Below are 23,836 nucleotides of genomic sequence, written 5' to 3'. Positions count from 1 at the left end.
GGATTCTGGAAAGGATCGTGGAATGGAATGAAATGGAATGGAATGGAATGTGGAATGGATTGGAATGGAATGGAATGGAATGAGGAATAGAATGGAAAGTAATTGAATATGGAACAGAATGGAAAGGAATGGAATGTGGAATGAAATTTGGAATGGAATGGAACGGAATGTGGAATGGAATTGAATGGAATGGAATATGGAAAGGAATCGAATGGAATCGAATAAAATCTAATGTGGAATGGAAGGGAATGGAATGTGGAATGGAAAGGAATGGAATATGGAATGGAATGGAATGGAAAGTGGAATAAAACGGAATCTAATGGGGAACGGAATGTGGAATGGAATGGAATGGGATGTGGATTGGAATGTGGCATGGAAAGAATGGAATGTGGAATGGAATGGAATGGAATGTGGAATGGAATAGGTTGGAAATTGGAATGGAATGGAATGAGACATTGAATGAAATGGAATGTGAATGTGATGTGGAATGGAACGTGGAATGGAATGGAATGGAATGGAATGTGGAATGGAAAAGAATGGAATGAGGAATGGAATGGAATGGAATGTGGAATGGAATAGAATGGAATGAGGAATGGAATGGAATGGAATGTGGAATGGAATTTGTAATGGAAAGTGGAATGGAATGGAATGGAATTTGGATGGAATGGAATGTAATCTGGAATGGAATGGAAGGGAATGTGGAATGGAATGGAATGGAAAGTGGAATGGAATGGAATGGAATGTGGAATGGGATGTGGAATGGAATGGAATAGAATGTGGAATGGAATGTGGAAGGCAAAGAATTGGAATTGAATGGAATGTGGAATTGAAAGGAATGGAATTTGGAATCGTATTCAATGGAATGGAATGGAATGTGGAATGGAATGTTTAATGGAATGGAATGGAATGTAGAGTGCAATGAGGAATTTAACGTGGAATGGAATGGAATGGAAAGTGAAATGGAAAGTGGAATGGAATGTGGAATGGAACGTGGAATGGATTTGAATACAACATGGAATTTAATGGAACTTGCAATGGAGTGGAAAGCAGCGTGAAATGGATTGTGGAATGGAATGCAATGGAATGTGGAATGGAATAGAAAGGAATGAGGAATACAATGTGGAGTGGAACGTGGAATGGAATGAGGAGAGGAATGGAATGAAATGCGGAATGGAATGGAATGGAAGGTGGAAAGGAATGTGTAATCGAGTGTGGAATTGAACATGCAATGTAATGGAATGGCATGGAATATGGAATGGAATGTGTAATGGAATGGAATGGAAGCTTAATGGAATGGAATGGAATGGAATGTTTAACGCAATGGAATGGAATGGTATGTGGAAAGAAATGGAATGGAATGTGGAATGGAATGGAATGGAAAGTGGAAAGGAATGTGGAATGGAAAGGAATGGAATGTGGCATGGAATAGAGTGGAAACTGGAATGGAATGGTATGCAATCGATTGGATTGTGGAATGGAACGGAATGTGGAATGAAATTGAATGGAATGGAATGTAGAATGGAACGGAATTGGAATAGAATGGAATAGACTGTGGAATGGAATGAAATAAAATGTGGAAAGTAACGGAATGTGGAATGGAATGGAATGGAATGTGGAATGGAAAGGACTGCAATGTGGAATGGAATGGAATGGAAAGGACTGCAATGTGGAATGGAATGGAATGGAATTTCGAATGGAACGGAACAGGATGTGGAATGGAATGTGGAATGGAATGTTTAATGGAATCGAATGGAATGTGGAATGGAATGGAATGGAGGGTGGAATGGAAACTTAAATGTAATGCAATCAAATGTGGAATTGAATGAAATGGAAAGGAACATGGAATGGAATGGAAAGGGATGTGGAATGCAATGGAATGGAATGTGGAATGGAATGTTGAATGGAATGGAATGGCATGTGGAATGGAATGTGGATTGAAATGGAATGGAATTGAATGGAATGTGGAATATAATGGAATGCAATGTGGAATGGAATGGAATGTGAAATGGAATTGAATGGAATGTGGAATGGAATTTAATGGAAGGTGGAATGGAATGGAATTGAATGTGGAATGCAATGTGGAATGGAATGTGGAATGGAATGGTATGGAATGGAATGCGGAATGGAATGGAAAGGAATGTGGAATGGAATGGAATGTAATGGAATGTGGAATGGAATGGAATTTGGAATGGAATGGAATGCAATGTAATCTGGAATGGAATGAAATGTAATATGGAAAGGAAGGGAATGAAATGTGGAATGAAATAGAATGTAATGTGGAATGGAATGGAATGGAAGTTGGAATGGGATGTAATGGAAGGTTGAATGGAATGGAATCGAATGTGGAATGGAGTGGAATGCAAACAGGAATGGAATGGAATGGTATGTGGAATGGAGTGGAAAGGAAAGTGGATTGGAATGTAGAATGGAATGGAATCGAATGGAATATGGAATGGAGTGGAATGGAATGGAATGTGGAGTGGAATGTGGAATTGAATGGAATGGAAAGTAGAATGAATTGGAATGGAATGTGGAATGGAACGTGGAATGGAGTGGAGTGAAATTCGGAAAAGAACATGGAATGTAATGGAATGGAACCTGGAATGGAACGTGGAATGGAACGTGGAATGGAACATGGAGTGGAATGTGGAATGGATCGTGGAACGGAAAGTGGAATGGAAAGTGGAATGGAAGGGAATGGAACGTGGAACGGAATGAAATGGAATGTGTAATGGAATGTGTAACGGAATGAAATGGAATGTGGAATGGAATGTGTAATTGAAAGCCTTGGAACGAGGAATCGAAAGTGAAATGGAACGAGGACAGGAAAGTGGAGTGGAATGGAAAGGAACATGGAATGGAACGTGGAATGCAACACGGAGTGTAACGTGGAATGGAACGTGGAATGCAACACGGAGTGTAACGTGGAATGGAACGTGGAATACACTGTGGAGTGGAATGTTCAGCGGAATGTGGAATGTAATGTGGAATGGAAAGAAATGGAATGTGGAATGGAATGTGGAATGGAATGTGGAATGGAATGTGGAATGGAAAGTAATTTAATGTGAAATGTAATGTGGAATGAATTGTGGAATGGAAAATGGAATGGAATAGAGTGCAATGTGGAATGGAGCGTGGTGTGGAATGGAATGGAAGTTGGAATGCATCATGGAATGGAAAGTGGAATGGAATGAAATGTGAAATTGACGTAACGGAATGTGGAATGGAATGTGAAATGGAACGTGGAATTGAAGGGTGAATGGAATGGAAAGGAATGTGGAATAGAAAGTGGAATGGAATGTGGAAGGGAACATGGAATGCAATGCAATAGAATGTGGAATGGAATGTGGAATAGAATTAGGAATGGAATGTGGAATGGATTGCAATGGAATGTGTAATGGAATGTGGAATGGAATGTGAAATGGAATCTGCAGTGGAATGGAATGTGGAATGGAATAGATTGGAATGTGGAAAGGAATGCTGAATGGAATGCAATGTAATGTGGTATGGAACAGAGTGGAATGTGGAATGCAACCTGGAATGTAATGTGCATTGAAACGGAATGGAATGTGGATTACAATGTGGAATGGAGTGTGCAATGGAATGCGGAATGGAAAGGAATTCAATGTGGAATGTAAAGGAATTGAATGTGGAATGGAATGTGGAATGGAACGAGCAATGGAATGGAATGCATTGTGGAATGGAAAGCAATGGAATAGTATGGAATATGGAATAGAGTGGAATGGAATGTGGAATGGACCGTGGAAAGGAACGTGGAATGCAACATGGAATGGAAGGTGGCATGGAATGCAATGGAACGAGGAATGGAATGTGGAGTGGAATGGAATGGTATGTGGAATGGATTGCAATGTGGAATGGAATGGAAAGGAATGTGGAATTGAAGATGGAATGGAATGGAATGGAATGTGGAAAGGAATGTGGAAAGGAGTGGAGTGGAACGTGGAAAGGAAGGTGGAATGGAATACAATGCGGAATGGAATGGAATGAAACGTGGAATGGAAAGTGGAATGCAATGTGAAATGGAAAGTGCAATAGAATGGAATGGAATGTGGAATGAAAAGTGGAATGCAATTGAATGGAATGCGGAATTGAAAGGGGAATGGAATGTGTAATGGAATGCATTTGATCATGGAATGAAACGTGGAAAGGAATGGAAAGCAACGTGGAATGGAATGTGGAATGGAATGTGCAATGGAATAGAATGGAATGGGGAATGAAATGTGAAATGGAATGTAATGCAATGCGGCATCGAATGGAATGGTATGTTGAATGGGATGTGGAATGGAATGGAATGGAATGTGGAATGGAATGTGGAATGGAAAGTGGAATGGAATGGAACAGAATGTGGAATGCAAAGTGCAATGTAATGTGGAATGGAATGTGGAATGGAATTTGGAATAGAACGGAATGGAATGTGGAATTGAACGTGGAATGCAATGTGGAATGGAACATAAAATTGAACATGGATTTGAATGGAATGCAACATGGAATAGAATGTGGAATGGAATGGAATGGAATGTGGAATGGAACGTGGAGTGGAATGGTATGGAATGTGGAATGGAATGAAATGGAATGTGGAATGGAATGTGGAACAGAATGGAATGAAATGTGGAATGGAATGGAATGGGACATGGAATGGAATGTGAGATGGAATGGAATGCAATGTAGAATGCAATGGAATGGAATGTGGAATGGAATGGAATGGAATGTGGAATGGAATGTGAAATGGAATGTGCAAAGGAATGTGGAATGGAATGGAATGAAATGTAAAATAGAATGTAGAATGGAATGCAATGGAAAGAGGAATGGAATGTGAAATGGAATGTACAAAGGAATGTGGAATGGAATGGAATGAAATGTAAAATAGAATGTGGAATGGAATGGAATGGAATGGAACGTGGAATGGAATATGAAATTGAATGTTGAATGGAATGTGGAATGGAATATGGAATGGTGTGGAATGGAATATGGAATTGAATGGAATGGAATGTGATGGAATGGTGTGGAATGGAATATGGAATTGAATGGAATGGAATGTGGAGAGGAATGTGGAATGAAATGGAATTGATTGTCGAATGGAATGAAATGGATTGAGGAATGGAACGTGAAATGGAATTTGAAATGCAATGTGGAATGTAATGGAATGGAATGTGGAATGGAATGGAAAGGAATGTGGAATGGAATGGGGAATGAAATGTGGAATGGACCGTGGAATGGAAAGGAATGGAATGTGGAATAGAATGCGGAGTGGTATGGAATGGATCGTGGAATGGAACGTTGAATGGAACGTGGAATGGAACGTGGAATGTAATGTGGAATGGAATGTGGAATGGAATTCAATGGAATATGGAACGGAATGTGGAATGGAATGGAATGAAATGTGGAATGGGATGTGGATTGGAATTGAATGGAAAGAGGAATGGAGTTGAATGGAATGTGGAATGGAATGTGGACTGGAATGCATTGGAATGTGGAACGGATTGTGGAAAGGAATGGAAGGGAGGGGAATAAGGAATGGAACGTGGAATGGAATGTGTAATGGAATGTGGAATGGAGTAGAATGGAAAGTGGAATGGAATGTGGATCTGAATGTGTAGAGGAAAGCAATGGAATGTGGAACGGAATGTGAAACGGAGTGCAATAGAATAGAATGAAATGTAAGGTAATGTGGAATGGACCGTGGAATGAAATGTAGGATGCATTGGAATGGAATGTGGAATGCAATGGAATGGAACGTGGAATGGAAAGGAATGGAATGTGTAATGGAAAGGAATGTAATGTGGAATGCAATGGAATGGTACGGAATGTGGAATAGAATGGAATGGAATGGAATGGAATGTGCAATGGAATGGATTGGAATGTGGAATGGAATAGAATAGAATGTGGAATGGAATGGAATGGAATGTGGAGAGGATTGGAATGAATTGGAATGTGGAATGGAATGCAATGTAATTGAATGAAATGGAATGCAATGTGGAATGGAATGTGGAATGGAATGGAATGCAATGGAATGTGGAATGGAATGGAACGTGGAATGGAATGTGGAATGGAATGTGGAATGGAACCTGCAATGGAAACCGGAATGGAATGGAATGGAATGTGGAAAAGAATGTGCAATGGAACGTGGAATAGAACGAGGAATGTAATGGAATGGATTGTAGAATGGAATGTGCAATGGAATGGAATGGAATGTGGAACGGAATGTGGAATAGAATATGGAATAGAATGGAAAGGAATGTGGAATGGGAAGTGGATTGAAATGGAATGGAATTTGGAATGGAATGGAGTGGAATGTGGAATCGAAAGTGGACTGGAATGCAATGGGATGTGGAATGGAATGTGGAATGGAATGTGGAATGTCATGTGGAATGGAATGTGGAATGGAACATAATGTAATGTGAAGTGGAACGTGGAATAGAATTGAATGGAACGTGGAATGGAACGTGGAATGAAATGGAATGGTACGCGGAATTGAATTTCGAATGTAACATGGAATGGCATAGAACGTGGAATGGAATGGAAAGGAACGTGGAATGGAATGTGGAATGAAATGTGGACTGCAACGTGGAATTGAAAGAAGAATGGAAAATGGAATGGAAAGTTATGGAATATGGAATGGAATGGAATGGAATGTGGAATGGAATTTAATGGAATGCAGAATGGAATGTGGAATGGAATGGAATGGAAGGTGGAATGGAATGTGGAATGGAATGGAATGTGGAAAGTAATGGAAGTTAATGGAATGGAATGTGGAATGGAATGGAGTGTAATGTGCAGTGGAATCTGGAATTGAATGGAACGGAACATGGAATGGAACGTGGAATTGAACGAGGAATGTAACACGGAATGGAACGTGGAATGGAGTGTGGAATGAAATGTGGAATGTAATGGAATGGAATATGGAATGGAAGGGAATGTAATGTGCAATGGATTGTGGAATGGAATGGAATGAAATGGAATGGAATGTGGAATGGAATTCAAAGGAATATGTATAGGAAAGGAATGGATTATGGAATGTAATGGAATATTATGAAATGTGGAATGGAATTGAATGGTATGGAATGGAACGTACAATGCAATGGAACGTGGAATGGAATGGAATGGAATGTGGAATAGAATGGAATGAAACATGCAATGGGAAGTGAAATTGAATGTAGAATGGGACGTAGAATTGAATGCTGAATGGAAAGTGGAATGGAAAGTTATGGGATTTGGAATGGAATGGAATGGAATGTGTAATGGAATGGAATGGAATGTGGAATGGAATGAAATGGAATGTTGAATGGAATGTGGAATGGAATGGAGCTGAATATGGAATGGAATGGAATGGAATGTGGAAAGGAATGGAATGGGATGTGGAATGCAATGTCGAATGCAATGTGGAATGGAATGCAATGGAATTTGAAATGGAGTGGAATGCAATGTGGAATGGCAGAGAATAGTATGGAATGTGGAATGGAATGGAATGGAAAGGGGAATGGAATGTGGAATGGAAAGTTGAATGGAATGGATTGTAAAGCTTTGTGGAATGGAATGTGGAATGCAATGAAATGGAAAGTGGAATGTAATGTAATGGAGTGTGGAACGGAATGGAACGTGGAATGGAAAGGAATGCAATGTGAATTGGAATGGAATGGAATGTGGAATATAATGTGAAATGTAATGTACAATGGAATGTGGAATGGAATGAAATTGATCATGGAATTGAATGAAATGGAACGTGGAATGGAAAGGAATGTAATGTGGAATGGATCGTGGAATGGAATGGAGTGGAACGTCTAATGGAATGTGAGTTGGAATGTGGAATGGAACATGGAACGCAACGTGGAATGGAATGGAATGCAACGTGGAATGGAACTTGGAAAGGAACGTGGAATGTAACGTGGAATTGAAAGGAATGGAATGTGGAATGAAATGAAATGGAATGGAATGTGGAATGGAATGTGGAATGGAATGCGGAACGGAATGTGGAATGCAATGTGGAATGGAATGTGGAAAGGAATGTGGAATGGAGCAGAATGGAATGTGAAATGGAATGGATTGGAATGTGGAATGGAAAGTGGATTGGAATGTGTAATGGTCGGTGGAATGGAATGTGGAAACGAGTGTGGAATGGTACGGAATAGAATGTGAAATGGAATGGATTGGAATGTGGAACCGAATGGAATGGTATGTGAAATAGAATGTGGAATGAATTGGAATGGAGTGTGGAATGGAATGGAATGAAATTTAGAACTGAATGTTGGGCAGAACGTCGAATGGAATGTGGAATGTAATGTGGAATGGAATGTGGAATTGAACGGAAAGGAATGTGAAATGGAATGGAATGGAAAGTGGAATCTGATGTGCAATGAAACGGAATGGAATGTGGAATGAAATGTGGAAATGAATGTGGAAGTGAAAGGAATGGAATGTGGAATTGAATGTGGAAAGGAGTGTGGAATGTTATGTGGAATGGAATGTGGAATGGAAAGGAAAGGAATGTGGAATTGAATGTGAAATGGAATGGAATGGAAAGTGGAATGGAATGGAATGGAATGTGGAATGGAATGGAATGGTACGTGGTATGGAACGTGGAACGAAACATGGACTAGAACATGGAATGTAGCGTGGAATTGAATGGAATGGAATGCGGAATGGAATGGAGTGGAATGTGGAAATGAAAGTGGAATGGAATGGAATGGAATGTGAAATGGAATGAAACGGAATGTGGAATGGAATGGGGAATGGAATCTGGAAAGGCATGTGGAATGGAATGGAATGAAATGGAATGGGGAATGGAATTTGGAATGGAGTGAGCAATTGAATATGGAATGGATTGTGGAATGGAATGTGAAATGGAATCTGGAATGGAACGGAATGGAATGAGGAATGGAATGGAATGCAATGTGGAAAGGAATGTGGAATGTAATCTGGAAAAGAATGTGGAATGGAACGGAATGGGATGTGCAATGGAATGTGGAATGGAGTGTGGAATGGAATGTGGAATGGAATGGAATAGAATGTGGAATCGAATGTGGAACGGAGTGTGGAATGGAATGTGGAATTGACGAAATGGAACGTGGAATAGAATGGGGAATGGAATGTAGCAAGGAACGTGAAATGGAATGGAATTGACTGTGGAATTGAACGTGGAATGAAAAGAAATGGGACGTGGAATGGAATGTGGAGTGGAACGTGGAATGGAGAGGAATGGAACGTTAAATGGAATGTGTAAAGGAATGTGCAAAGGAATGGAAAGGAATGTGGAAGGGAATGTGAAATGGAATGTGGAATGGAAAGGAATGGAATGTGGAATGAATGTGGAATGGAACGGAATGGAATGTGAAATGGAATGTGGAATGGAATGGAATGGAATGGAGTGGAATGGAAATTGGAACGGAATGTATAATGGAACATTTAATGCAACGTGGAATGGAACGTGGAATCGAATGCTGACAGGAATGGAAAGGAATGTGGAATGGAATGAGGAATGGAATGTGGAATTGAATGGAATGGAATGGAAATTGGAACGGAATGTATAATGGAACATTTAATGGAACGTGGAATGGAACGTGGAATCGAATGCTGACTGGAATGGAAAGGAATGTGGAATGGAATGTGAAATGCAATGTGGAATTGAATGGAATGGAATGTGCAATGGAACGTGGAATTGAATGGAATGGAACGTCGAATGGAACATGGAATGGAATGGAATGAAACGTGGAATGGAATGTAGGATGGAACGTGGAGTGGAATGTGGAATGGAATGTGGAATGGAATGGGAAATGGAATGGAATGGAATGTGGAATGGAATGTGGAAAGGAAAGTGGAATCGAATGGAATGTAATGTGCAATAGAATGTGGAATGGAATGTGGAATGCAATGTGGAATGGAATGTGGAATGTAATCTCAAATTGAATGGAATGGAATGTGGAATGGAATGTGGGAAGGAATGTGGAATAGAATGCAATGGAATGTGGAATGCAATGTAGTGGGTTGTGGAATGCAATGTGGAAAGGAATTTAAAGGAATGTGGAATGGAATGAGGAATGGGATGTGGAAAGGAATGTGGAATTGAATGTGGAATGGAACATGGAATGGAATGTAATGGAAAGTGAAACGGAAAGGGATGGAATGTGGAATGGAATGGAATGGAATGTGGAATGTAATGGAATAAAATGTGGAAAGCAGTGTTGAGTGGAATGGAATGGAATGTTGCATGGAATGTGGAATGGAATGTGAAATGGAATGTGGAATGGAGTGTGGAATAGAACGAGAAACGGAATGTTGAATGGAACGGAATGGAACTTGTAATGGAACGTGGAATGGAATGCAGAATGGAATGGAACAGAATGTGAAATGGAAAGTGGAATGGAATATGTGATGGAATGCAATGGAATGTGGAATGGAATGTGAAATACAGTGTGGAATGGAAAGTGGAATGGAATGTGAAATGGAAAGTGGAAAGGAATGTGGAATGGAATGGAAAGGACTTTGGAATGGAATGTGGAATGGAATGGAATGGAATGGAATGTGGACTGGAATGAGCAATGGGACTTGGAATGGACAAGAATGGAATGTGAAATGGATCTTGGAATGGAATGGAACAGAAGAGCGCAGCAGAATATGGAATGGAACATGCAATGGAACGGGGATTGTAGAGTGGAGTGCAAGTTGGAAAGGAATGTGCAATGGAATGTGTAATGGAATGTGGCATGGAATGGAATGGAACGTGTAATGGAACCTGGAATGGAATAGAATGCCACGTGGAATGGAATGTGGAATGGAATGTGGAATGGGACATGGAATGGAATGGAAATGAACGTAGAATGGAAAGGGATGGAATGTGGAATGGAATGGAATGGAATGTGGAATGCAATGGAATGGAATGTGGAATGCAATGGAATGAAATGTGGAATGCAATCTGGAGTGGAATGGAATGGAATGTGGAATGGAATGTGGAATAGAATGTGAAATGTAATGTGGAATGAAATGTGGAATAGAACTTGAAACGGAACGAGGAATGGAATGGAATGGAACATGAAATGGAACGTGGAAAGGAATGTTGAATGGAAAGGAATGGAATGTGAAATGGAAAGTGGAATGGAATGTGGAATGGAATGCAATGGAATGTGGAATGAAACGGAATGTTATGTGAAATGCATTGTGGAATGGAAGGTGGAAAGTAATGTCAAATGGAACGGTTTGGAATGTGCAATGGAATGTGTAATGGAGTGTCGAATGGAATGTGGAATGGAACGGAATGGAATGTGGAATTGAATGTGGAATGTAACGTGTTTTGGAATGTGGAGTGAAATGTGGAATGGAATGGAAAAGTATGAGGAATTGAATGTGGAAGGGAATTTGGAAGAGAATGGAATGGAATGTAGAATGTATCAGAATGGAATCTGGAATGGAATGTGGAATGGAGTGTTAAATGGAATGTGGAATGGAAAGGAAATGTGGAATGGAGTGTTAAATGGAATGTGGAATGGAAAGGAATGGAATGTGGAATGGAATGTGGAATGGATTGGAATGGAATGAGGAATGGAAGGTGGAATGGAATGTGGAATGGAATGTGGAATGCAATGTGGAATGAAGTATGGAATGGAATGCGGAATGGAGTTTGAAATGGAAAGTGCGATGGAACGGAATGGAGTGTACAATGGATTGTGAATGTAACTGAATGGCATGGGAAATGGAGGGTGGAATGTAGAGTGGAATGGAATGTGGAGTGGAATGGAAAAGGAACTGGAATGGAATGTGGAATGCACTGTGGAATGGAAAGTGGAATGGGACAGAATGGAATGTGGAATGGAAAGTGGAAAGGAGTGTGGAACGAAAAGTGGAATGGAAAGTAATGGAATGTGGAATGGAATGTGGAAAGAAATGTGGAATGGAATGGAATAGATTGTGGAATGGAATGGAATGGAATGGTAAGGAGTGTGGAATGGAAAGGAATGGAATGTGGAATGAAACGTAGAGAGGAACGTGGAATGGAACGTGGAATGGGAACTGGAATGAAAGGTGGAATTGATTGGAATGGAAAGTAATGGAAGATGGATGGAATGGAATGGAAAGTGTAATGGAATGTGGGATGGAATGGAATGGAATGTTCAATGGAATGTGGAAGGGAACATGGAATAGAATGTGGAATGCAACTTGGAAAGGAATGTGAAATGTAATTGAATGGAAAGTGGAATGGAATGTAATGGAATGTGGAATAGAAACAAATGGAATGGAATGTGGAATAGAATGGAATGGATTCGAATGGAATGCGGAGTGGAATTGAATGGAATGTGGAATGCAATATAATGGAATGGAATGTGAAATAGAATGAAATGGAATGTGGAATGAAATCCAATGGTATGCGGAATGGAATGGAATGGAATGTGGAACAGAATGAAATGGAATGGAATGTGGAATACAATGCAATGGATTCGAAGGGAATGCGGAGTGGAATTGAATGGAAAGAGGAATGCCATGTAATTGAATGGAATGTGAAAATGAATTAAGTGGAATGTGGAATGAAATGCAATGGAATGTGGAATGGAATGGAATGGAATGTGGAATGGAATAGAAAGGAACGTGGAATGGAATGTGGAATGGAATAGAATGGAACGTGGAATGGAATGTGGAAGGGAATTTGGAATGGAATGTGGAATGGAAAGGAATGGAATGTGGAATGGAATGGAATTGAATGTGGTTTGGAAAGGAATGGAATGTGGAATAGAATGGAATGCAGTGGAATGTGTAATGGAATGTGGAATGGAATGGAATGGAAAATTGGATGGAATGCAATGGAACGTGGAACGGAATGGAATGGAATGTGGAACCGTACTGAACGTAGAATGGAATACAATGGAATGTGGATTGGAATGGAATGGAATGTGGAATGGAATACAATGGAATGGAATGGAAAGTGAAATGGAAAGAGAATGGAATGTGAAATGGAATGTGGAATGGAATGTGGAATGGAAAGTGGAATGGAATGAAATGGAACGGATCGTGTACTGCAACGTGGAATGCATGGTGTAAGAAAACGTGTAATGTAATAAAACATGGAATGGAATGGAATGGAATGGAATGTGGAATGGAATGTGAAATGGAATATGGAATGGAATGATGAATGGAATGTGGAATTTAATAGAATGGAATGGAATATGGAATGGAATGGAATTGAATGTGGAATGGAACGTGGAAAGAAATGTGGAATGGAACGTGGAATGGAACGTGGAATGTAAGGTAATGGAAGGTGGAATGGAATGTGGAATGGAATGGAATTGAACGTGGAATGGAATGTGGGATGGATTGGAGTGGAAAGTGGAATGGAATGTAGAATTGAATGTGGAATGGAAAGTGGAATGGATTGGAATGCAATGTGGTATGGAAAGGAATGGAATGTGAAATGGAATGTGCATTGGAATGTGGAACATAATCAGGAATGGCACGTGGAAATGAACATCAAATGGAATGGAATGGAACATGTAATGGAATGTAAAATGGAATGAAATGGAATGTGGACTGGAATGTGGAATGGAATGCAGGATATAATGGAGTCAAAAGTGGAACGGAATGTGAAATGGAATGGAATGGAATGTGGAAACGAATGTGGAATGGAATGTTGAATGGAATCATTAATGGAATGTGGAATGGAATGGAAAGGAATGCGGAATGGAAAGTGGAATCGAATCTGCAATGGAATGTGGAATGCAACGGAAGTAATGGTTAATGGAATGTGGAATGGAATGTCGAAAGGAAACAGGAATGGAATGGAATGGAATGTAGAATACAACGTGGAATGGAAAAGAATGGTAAGTGGAAAGGAAAGTGGAATGGAACGGGGAATACAAAGTGGAATGGAAAGTGGAATGGAATGGAATGGAATGTGCAGTGGAATGTGGAGTGGACTGGAAAGGAATGTGGAATGGACGGTGGAATGGAATCTATTGAATTGTGGAATGGAATGTGGAATGGAATGTTCAATGGAATGTGGAATAGAATGTAATGGAATGGAATTTATTGTCGAATGGAATGTGGAATGAAAAATATAATAGAACGGAATGGAATGTGGAATGTAATGTGGAATGAAATGTGGAATGGAACGTGGAAAGCAATGGAATGGAATGTGGAATGGAACTTGTAATGGTATAGAATAGAACATGCAATGGAACGTGGAATGGAATGTGGAAAGGAACGTGGAATGGAATGTGGAATAGAACATGGAAGGGAATGTGAAATGCAATGAGGAATGAAATGTTGAATGGTACGTGGAAGGGAATGTGTAACGGAATATTGAATGGAACGTGGAAAGGAATGGAATGGAAGGTGGAATGGAACGGATTGGAATGTGGAATGGAATTTAATGGAATGTGGAATGGAATGTGGAATGGAATGGGGAATGGAACGTGGAATGGAATGGAATGGAACGGAATGTGGAATGGAATGTGGAATTGAAGGAATGGAATGTGAAATTGAATGGAATGCAATGTGGAATGGAATGTGGAATTTAAGGGAACAGAATGTGGAATAGAATGTGCAAAGGAATGTGGAATGTATTGTGGAATGTAATGGAATGGGATGGAATGTGGAAACGAATGGTGAATGGAATGGTATCAACTGTGGACTGGAATAAGGAATAGAATGGAATGGAAGGTGGAATAGAAGGGAATGGAAAGTGGAATGGAATGTAATGGAAAGGGGAATGGAATGTGGAATGGATTGGAATGGTATGTGGAATGGAATGGAATGGAAGGTGAAATGGAACGTGGAATTGAATGTGGAAAGGAATGTGGAATGGAATGGTATGGGGAATTGAATGGAATAGAATGCAATAAATGAATGGAATGGAATGGAGTAGAATGTGCAATGGAATGAAATGGAATGGGATGTGGATTGTAATGGAATACAATGCAGTGGAATGGAATGTGAAAACGAATGGAATGGAATGTGGAAAGGAATAGAATGTGGAAAGGAGGGAAATGGAATGGAAAGAAATGGAATGGAATGTGGAATGGAATGGAATGGAATGCAGTGGAATGGAATGGAATGGAATGCAACAGAATGGAATGGAATGGAATTTGAAATGGAGTGGAATGGAATGTGGAACGGAATTGAATGTGGAATGGAAAGGAATGGAATGGAATTGAGAATGGTATGGAATGGAATTGAAAGGAATGTAGAAAGGAATAGAATGTGGAATGGAATAGACTGTGGAATGGAATGCGGAATGGAATGGCATGGAATTGAATGGAATGTGGAATGGAATGCAGTGAAATGTGGAATGGAATAGAATGTGGAATGGAATGAAATGGAAAGGATTGCGGAATGGAAAAGAATTTTGAATGGAATGAACTGGAATGGAATGTTTAACGGAATGGAATGGAATGGAATGCATAATGGAAAGGAATGGAACTGAACGGAATTTGGAATGGAATGGAGTGGAAAGTGGAATGGAATAGAATGGTGAATGGAAAGAAATGGAATGGAATGGAATGTGGAATGGAATGGAATGGAATGTGGAATTGAATGAAATGGAATATGGAATGAAGTGGAAAGGAATGGAATCTGGAATGGAATGTGGAACGGAATGGGATGGAATGGAATGGAAAGTGGAATGGAATGGAAACTAATCTGGACTGGAATGTGGAATGGAGTGTGGACTGCAATGTGTAAAGGAATGCAATGGAATGTGGAATGGAACTGAATGGAATGTGGAATGGAAATTGGAATGGAATGGAATGGCATGTGAAAAGGCATGTGAAATGGAAAGTGGAATGGAACGTGGAATGGAAAGTGGAGAGGGATGTGGAATGGATTATAATGGAACGAGAAATGCAATGGAAAGTAATGTGGAATGGAATAGAAAGAAATGTCCAATGGAATGTGGAATGGAATGGAATTGAAGGTGGAATGGAATGTGGAATGGAATGGAAACGAATGTGAAATGGAAAGAAATGCAATGTGGAATGGAATGTGGAATGGAATCGAATGGAATTGAATGTGAAATTGAATGGAATGGAATGTGGAATGGAATGTGCAAAGGAATGGAAAGGAGTGGAATATGGATTGGAATGTGGAATGGAATAGAACGGAATTTGGAATCAATGAAATGGAATGGAATGGTTTGCAATGTGGAATGCAATGTTGAATGAATTGGAATGGAATGAAATTGAAAGTGGAATGGAATGGAATGGAATGTGGATTTGAATGGAATGGAATGGAATTTGGAATGGAATGGAATGGAAGGGAATGTGGAATGGAATGGAATGGAATGTGGAATGGAATTTAACGGACATTGGATTGGAACGTTGAATGGAATTTGGAACGGAATGTGGAATGGAATGGAATGGAATGGAAAGGAATGTGGAATGGCATGTGAATTGGAATGCATCGGATTGTGGAATAGAATGTGCAACGAAACGCAATGGAATGAGAATGGAACGTGGAATGGAATGTGGAATGGGATGTGTAACGGACTGCAGAATGGAATGTGGAATGGAATGTGGAATGGAATGGAATGTAGAATGGAATGTGGAATGGAATGGAAATGGATATGGAATGAAATGTGGAATGGAAGGTGTAATAAAATGGAATGGAGTGTTGATAGGAATGGAATGGAATGTGGAATGGGATATAGACTGTAATGGAATGCAATGTGGAATGCAATGAGGAATGGAATGGAATGGAATGTGGAATGGAACGTGGAATGGAATGTGGAATGGAATGTGGAATGGAATGTGTATTGGAATGTGAAATGGAAAGTGGAATGGAAAGCAATGGAATGTGTAATGTAATGTGGAATTGAATATGCAATGGAACGGAATGGAATGTGGAATTGGAATTTGAATGAAATGCGGAATGGAACCTGGAATGTAATGGAATGGAACGTGCAATGGAACACGGAATGGAATGGAATGGAAAGTGTAATGGAAAGGAATGGAATGTGGAAAGGAATGCAATGGAATGTGGAATGGAATGTGGAATAGAATGTGGAATTGAATGGAATGGAATGTGGAATGGAATGAAATGGAATGTGGAAAGGAATCTGGAATGGAATGCAATGGAATGTGGAATAGAATGGAATGGAATTTGGAATGGAGTGTGGAATGGAATCTGGAATGGAACGGAATGCTATTTGGAATGGAATGTGGAATGGAGTGCAGAATGGATTGTGCAATGGAACAGAATGGAATGTGCAATGGAATGTGGAATCAAAAGTGGAAAGGAACTGAATGGATTGTGGAATGCAATGGTAAGGAATGGTATGTAATATGGAATGGAATGGAATGGAATGTGGAATGGAATATGGTATGGAACGTGGAAAGGAATGTGGAATGCAACTCGGAATAGAATGGAATGGAAAATGGAATGGACTGTGGGATGGAATGGAATGGACTGTGGAATGGATTCTGGAATGGAATGTAGAATGCAATGGAATGGAATGTGGCAGGCAATGTGGAATGGAATGTGGAAAGGAATGGAAGGAATGTGGAATGCAATGTGAAATGGAATGGAATGGAATGTCAAATGGAACGTGGAAAGGAATCTGAAATGGAATGTGGAACGGAACGGAATGGAATGTGGAATGGAGTGTGGAAGGAAATGAAATGGGATGTGGAATGGAATGGAATGGAATGTGAAATGGGATTCGGAATGGAAAGGAATGTAATATGGAATGGAATGTGAAAACGAAAGTGGAATGGAATGCAATGGATTGTGGAAAGGAAGGTGGATTTGAATGGAATGGAAAGTGGAATTGAACGTGGATTCTAAACTGGAACGCAATGGAATGGAATGTGGAATATAATGGAATGGAATGTTGAATGTAATGGAATGGAATATGGAATAGAATGGAGTGGAATGGAAGGTAGAATGGAATGTGGAATGGTAAGTGGAATGGAATGGAATGGGATGTGGAATGGAATGTGGAATAGAATTCAATGGAAAGTGGAAGGGATTGTGGAATATAATGTGAAATGGAATGTGGAATGGAATGGAATGGAATGTGGAATGGAATGTGGAATGGAATGTGGAATGGAATGGAATGAAATGGAATGGAAAGAGGAATGGAATGCAATGAAAGGGGGAATGGCTTGGAATGGAATGTGGAATGGAATGGAACGGAAATTGAAATAGAAAGTGGAATGGAATGAAATGAAATGTGGAATGGAATGGAAAGTGGAATGGAATGGAATGGAAAGGAAAGTGGAATGTCATTTAATGCGGAAAGGAATGGAATGCAATGTGGAATGGAATGGAATGGAATGTGGAATGGAACGGAATGGAAAATGGAATGGAATGGAATAGAATATGGAAAGGAATGGAATGGAATTGAATGTGGAATGGAATGAAATAGAAAGTGGAATGGAGAATAATGAAATGTGGAATGGAATTTGGATTTGAACGGAAAGGAAAGGACAAGAATGTGGAACTGAATGGAAAGTGGTGTGGAATGGAATGTGAAATGGAATGTAATGTAATGTGGAATTGAATGTAATGGAATGTGGAATGGAAATGAATTGAATGTGGAATGGAATGGAATGGAATGTGAAATGGAATGGAATGAAATGCAAAGTGGAATGGAATGGAAGTTACTGCGGAATGTAATATAATGGAATGTGGCATGAAATGGAATTTGAATGCTGAATGGCATGTGTAATGGACTGGTATGGAATGGAATGGAATTGAAAGGAAAATGGAATGGAACGGAATGGAATGTGGAATGGAATGGAATTGAATCTGGAATAGAATAAATTGAATGTGGAATGGAATGGAATGGAATGTGGAATGGAATTGAATTGAATGTGGAATGGAATGGAATGAAATGTGAAATGTAATGGAATGGAATGCAATGGGGAATGGAATGGAATTTACTGCGGAAGGGAATATAATGGAATGTTTCATGGAATGGAATGGAATGAAATTTTGAATGGAATGCGTAATGGAATGGTATGGAATGGAATGGAATGTGGAATGGAATTGAACGGAATATGGAATGGAATGGAATGGAATGGAATGTGGAATGGAATGGAATTGAATCTGGAATGGAATGGAAAGGAATGTGGAATTGAATGGAATGGAATGCAATGGAATGCAATGTGGAGCGGAATGGAATGCAATGTGAAATGGAGTGGAATGGAATGTAAAATGGAATTGAATTGAATGTACAATGGAATGTAATGTAATGTGCAATGGAATGTGGAATGGAATTGAATGGAATATGGAATGGAATGGAATGGAATGTGGAATGGAATGGAATGGGATGTGGAATGGAATGTGGAATGGAACGGAATGGAATTGAAAGTGGATTGGAATAGAATTCAACGTGCAAAAGGAATGTGGAATGGAATGGAAAGGAATGTGGAATGGAATGTGGAATGGAATGTGGAATGGAATGGAATGGAAATTGTAAAGGAATGTGAAATGGAATATAATGGAAATTGGAATGGAATGGAATGGAATGTGGAATGCAATGTGGAATGGAATGTGGAATGGAATGGAATGGAATGTGGAATGGAAAGTGGAATCCAATGTAATGGAATGTGGAATGGAATGCAATGGGAAGTGGAATGGAATGGAATGTGGAATGGAATGAAACGTGGAATGGAATGGAATGGAATATGGTTTGGAATGGAATATAATGTGGAAAGGAAAGGAATGGAATGGAATGCAATGCGAAATGGAATGTGGAATGGAATGTGAAATGGAATGGGAAATGGAATGTGTAATGGAATGAAATGGAACGTGGAATGGAATGGAGTGGAAAGTGGAAAGGACTGGAATGGAACGTCAAATGGAACGTGGAATGGAACGTGGAATGGAAAGTGCAATGGAACCTGGAATGGAATGTGCAATGGAATGGAATGGAATGGAAGGGATAGGAGTGGAATGGAATGGAATGTGGAATGGAATGGAGTGGAATGCAATGTGGAATGAAATGGCATGGGATGGAATGAAGTGTAATGGGACGTAGAATGGAATATAAAGGAATGTGAAATGGAATGGAAGGGAATGCGGAATGGAATGGAATGGAAAGTGGAATGGAATGGAAAGGAATGTGAAATGTAATGGAATGGAATGGAAGGGAATATGGAATGTAATGGAATGTGGAATAGAATGGAATGCAATGGAATGGAACGTGGAATTGAATGTGGAATGTAATGGAATGGAAAGTGGGATGGAATGTGGAATGGAATGGAATGGAATGTGGAATGTAATGGAATGGAATATAGAACGGAATGGAACGGAATGTGGAATGCAATGGATTCGATTGAAATAGAAGTTGGAAAGGAAAGTGGAATGGAACATGGGATGGAACTTGAAAAAGAATGGAATGGAATGTGGAATGTAATGCAATAGCATGTGGACTGCAATGTGGAATGGATTCGAAAGGAATGTGGAATGGAATTTGGAATGTAATGTGCAATAGAACTGAATGGAATGTGGAATGGAATGTGGAATGGAATCGAATGGAAAGTGGAATTGAATGTGGAATGGAATGGAAAGGAATGTTGAAAGGAATGTGGAGTGGAATGGAATGGAATATGGAATGAAATGAAATGGAATGTGGCATGGAATGTGGAACGGAATGGAATGCAATGCGGGATGGAATGTGTAAAGGAATGTGGAATGGAAAGTGGAATGGAACGTGGAATGGAAAGTGGAATGGAACTTGGAATGGAATGGAATGGAATGTGTAACGGAACAGAATGGAATGTGGAATGGAATGGAACGGAATGTGGAATGGAATATAATGGAATGTGGAATGGAATGGAATGGAATGTGTAACGGAACGGAATGGAATGTGGAATGGAATGGAACGGAATGTGGACTGGAATTTGGAATGGAATGGAATGGAATGGAATGGAATCTGGAATTGTGGTTAGAATAGAATAGAATGGAATGTGTAATGGTACGTGGAATGGAATGGAATGGAAATTGGAATAGAATGGAAAGGAAGGTGGAATTGAAGGGAATGGAATGTGGAACGGAATAGAATGGAATGTGGAATGGAATGGAATTGAATTGAATAGAATGTGGAATGGAATGGAATGGAATGTGGAATGGAATGGAATGGAACGTGGAATGGAATGTGGAATTTAATGGAATGGAGTGGGGAATGGAATGTGGAATGGAATGTGTAATGGAAGGTGGAATGGACTGGAATGGAATGTGGCATGAAATTCAATGGAATGTGGAATGGAAAGGAATGGTGTGTGGAATTGAAGGGAATGGTATGGAATATGGAATGGAGTGGAATGGAATGGAAACGAATGTGGAAAGGAATGGCATGGAATGTGGAATGGAATGGAATGTGGAATGGAATGGAATGTGGAAAGGTGTGGAATGGAAAGTGGAATGGAATGCAATGGAATGTGGAATGGAATGTGGAATGGAGTGGAATGGAATGTGGAATGGAATGTGCAATGGAATGGAATGGAATGCGGAATGGAATGTGGAAAGGAATGTGGAATTGAATGGATTGTAATGCCGAATGGAATGTGGAATGGAATGTGGAATTGAATGGAATGGAACGTGGAATGGACTGTTGAATGGAAGGTGGAATGGAACGTGGAATGGAACTTGGAATGGAATGGAAAGGAACGTGGAATGGAAAGTGGAATGGAATGTGGAAAGTAATGTGTAATGATAAGGAATGGAATGGGGAATGGAATGGAAAGGAATGTGGAATGGAATTGAATGGAATGATAAATGGAATGTGGAATGGAATGGAATGTGGAATGGAGTGGAATGGAATGGAATGGATTGTGGAATGGAAGGTGGAATGGAATGGAATGGAAAGTGTAATCGAATGCGAAATGTAATGGAATGGAATATTTAATGGAAAGTGGAATGGAACATGGACTAGAATGCGGAATGGAATACAGAATGTAATGTGGAATGGAACGTGGAATGGAATGGAATGGAAAGAGGAATGCAATGGAATGGAATATAGTAAGGAATGGAATGGAATGAGGAAGGGAATGTGGAATGGAATGGAATGTGGAATGGAATGGAATGGAAAGGAATGTGGAATGGAATAGATTGTGGAATGGAATGGAATGTGGAATGCAATGTGGAATTGAATGGAATGGAACGTGAAATGGAATGGAAAGTGGAATGGAACTGAATGTGGAATGGAATGGAATGGAACATGGAATGGAATGAAATTGAACGTGATATTGAATGGAATTGAATGGAATGGAATGTGGAATGGAACGTGGAATGGAACGTGGAAAGGAATGGAATGGAAAGGAATGTAATGTGGAATGGAATTGAATGGAATGGAAAGGAATGTGGAATGGAATGGAATGTAGTATTGAATGGAATGGAAGGCAATGAAATGGAATGTGGAATGGAATGGAATTGAATGTGGAATGGAATGGAATTGAATGTGGAATAGAAAGGAATGGAATGCAATGTGGAAAGTAATGGAATGCAATGTGGAAAGTAATGGAATGCAATGTGGAATGTAATGGAATGCAATGTGGAATAAATGAAATGGAATGTGGAATGGAATGGAATGGAAACGAAGGGAATGCTGTGGAATGGAATGGAATGTGGAATGGAATCTAATGTGCAATGGAAAGGAAAGTGGAATGGAATGGAATATGGAATGGAATGTGGAATAGAATGAGGAAAGGAATGGAGTGGAATGTAGAATGGAATGTGGAATTGAATGGAATGGAATGTGGAATGGAATGGAATGGAGTGGAAAGGGAATGTGGAATGTAATGCAGTGAAATGTGGAATGGAATAGAAACTGGAATGGAATAGAATGGAGTTCAATGGAATGTGGAATGGAATGCAGTTAAATATGAAATGGAATACAATGTAGAATGTAATGAAATGGAATGGATTGTGGAATGGAATAGAATGTGGAATGCAATGAAGTGGAATGGAATGTGGAATGGAATGGAATGTGGAATGGAATGGAATGGAACTGAATGGAATGTGGAATGGAATGGAGCGGAAAGTGGAAGGGAATAGAATGTGGAATGGAATGAAATGGAATGGAATGTGGAATGGAATGGAATGGAATGTGGAATGGAATGGAATGGAATATGGAAAGGAATGGAAAGGAAAGGAATCCCTAATGGAATCTGGAATGGAATGGGATGGAATGGAATGGAAAGTGGAATGGAATCGAATCTAATCTGGACTGGAATGTGGAATGGAATGTGGACTGCAATGTAGAATGGAATGGAATGGAATGTGGAATGGAATGGAATGGAATGTGGAATGGACATTGGAATGGAATGGAAGGGCAAGTGAAATGGCATGTGAATTGGAAAGTGAAATGGAACCTGAAATGGAACGTGGTAAGGAAAGTGGAATGGATTAGAATGGAACGTGGAATGCAATGGAAAGGAATGTGGAGTGGAATGCAATGGAAAGGCATGTGGAATGGAATGCAATGGAATGTCCAATGGAATGTGAAATGGAATGGAATTGAATGCGGAATGGAATGTGGAATGGAATGGAAAGGAATAGAGTTTCCAATAGGTTGAATTGAACAGAACGGAATGTGGAATAGAATGTGTAATGGAATGGAATGGAATGTGGTATTAAATGGAAAGGTAAGGGGAATGGAATCCAATGGAACGTGGAATGGAAAGTGGAATGGAATTGAATGTAATATGGAACCTATTCCAACCATTATATTCCAGTCGATTCCACATTCCATTCCACATTCCATTCCACTCCTCTTTCCATTGCATTCAGTTCCATTCCATTCCATTCTACTTTCCATTCCATGTTCCATTCCACGTTCCATTCCATTCCATTGCACATTCCATTCCACATTCCATTCAATTCCATTCCACTTTCC

Source organism: Pongo pygmaeus, chromosome 13 (genome assembly GCF_028885625.2).
Source record: "Pongo pygmaeus isolate AG05252 chromosome 13, NHGRI_mPonPyg2-v2.0_pri, whole genome shotgun sequence".
NCBI classification, from domain to species: Eukaryota; Metazoa; Chordata; class Mammalia; order Primates; family Hominidae; genus Pongo; species Pongo pygmaeus.
Note: the sequence above shows the minus strand (reverse complement) of the source record.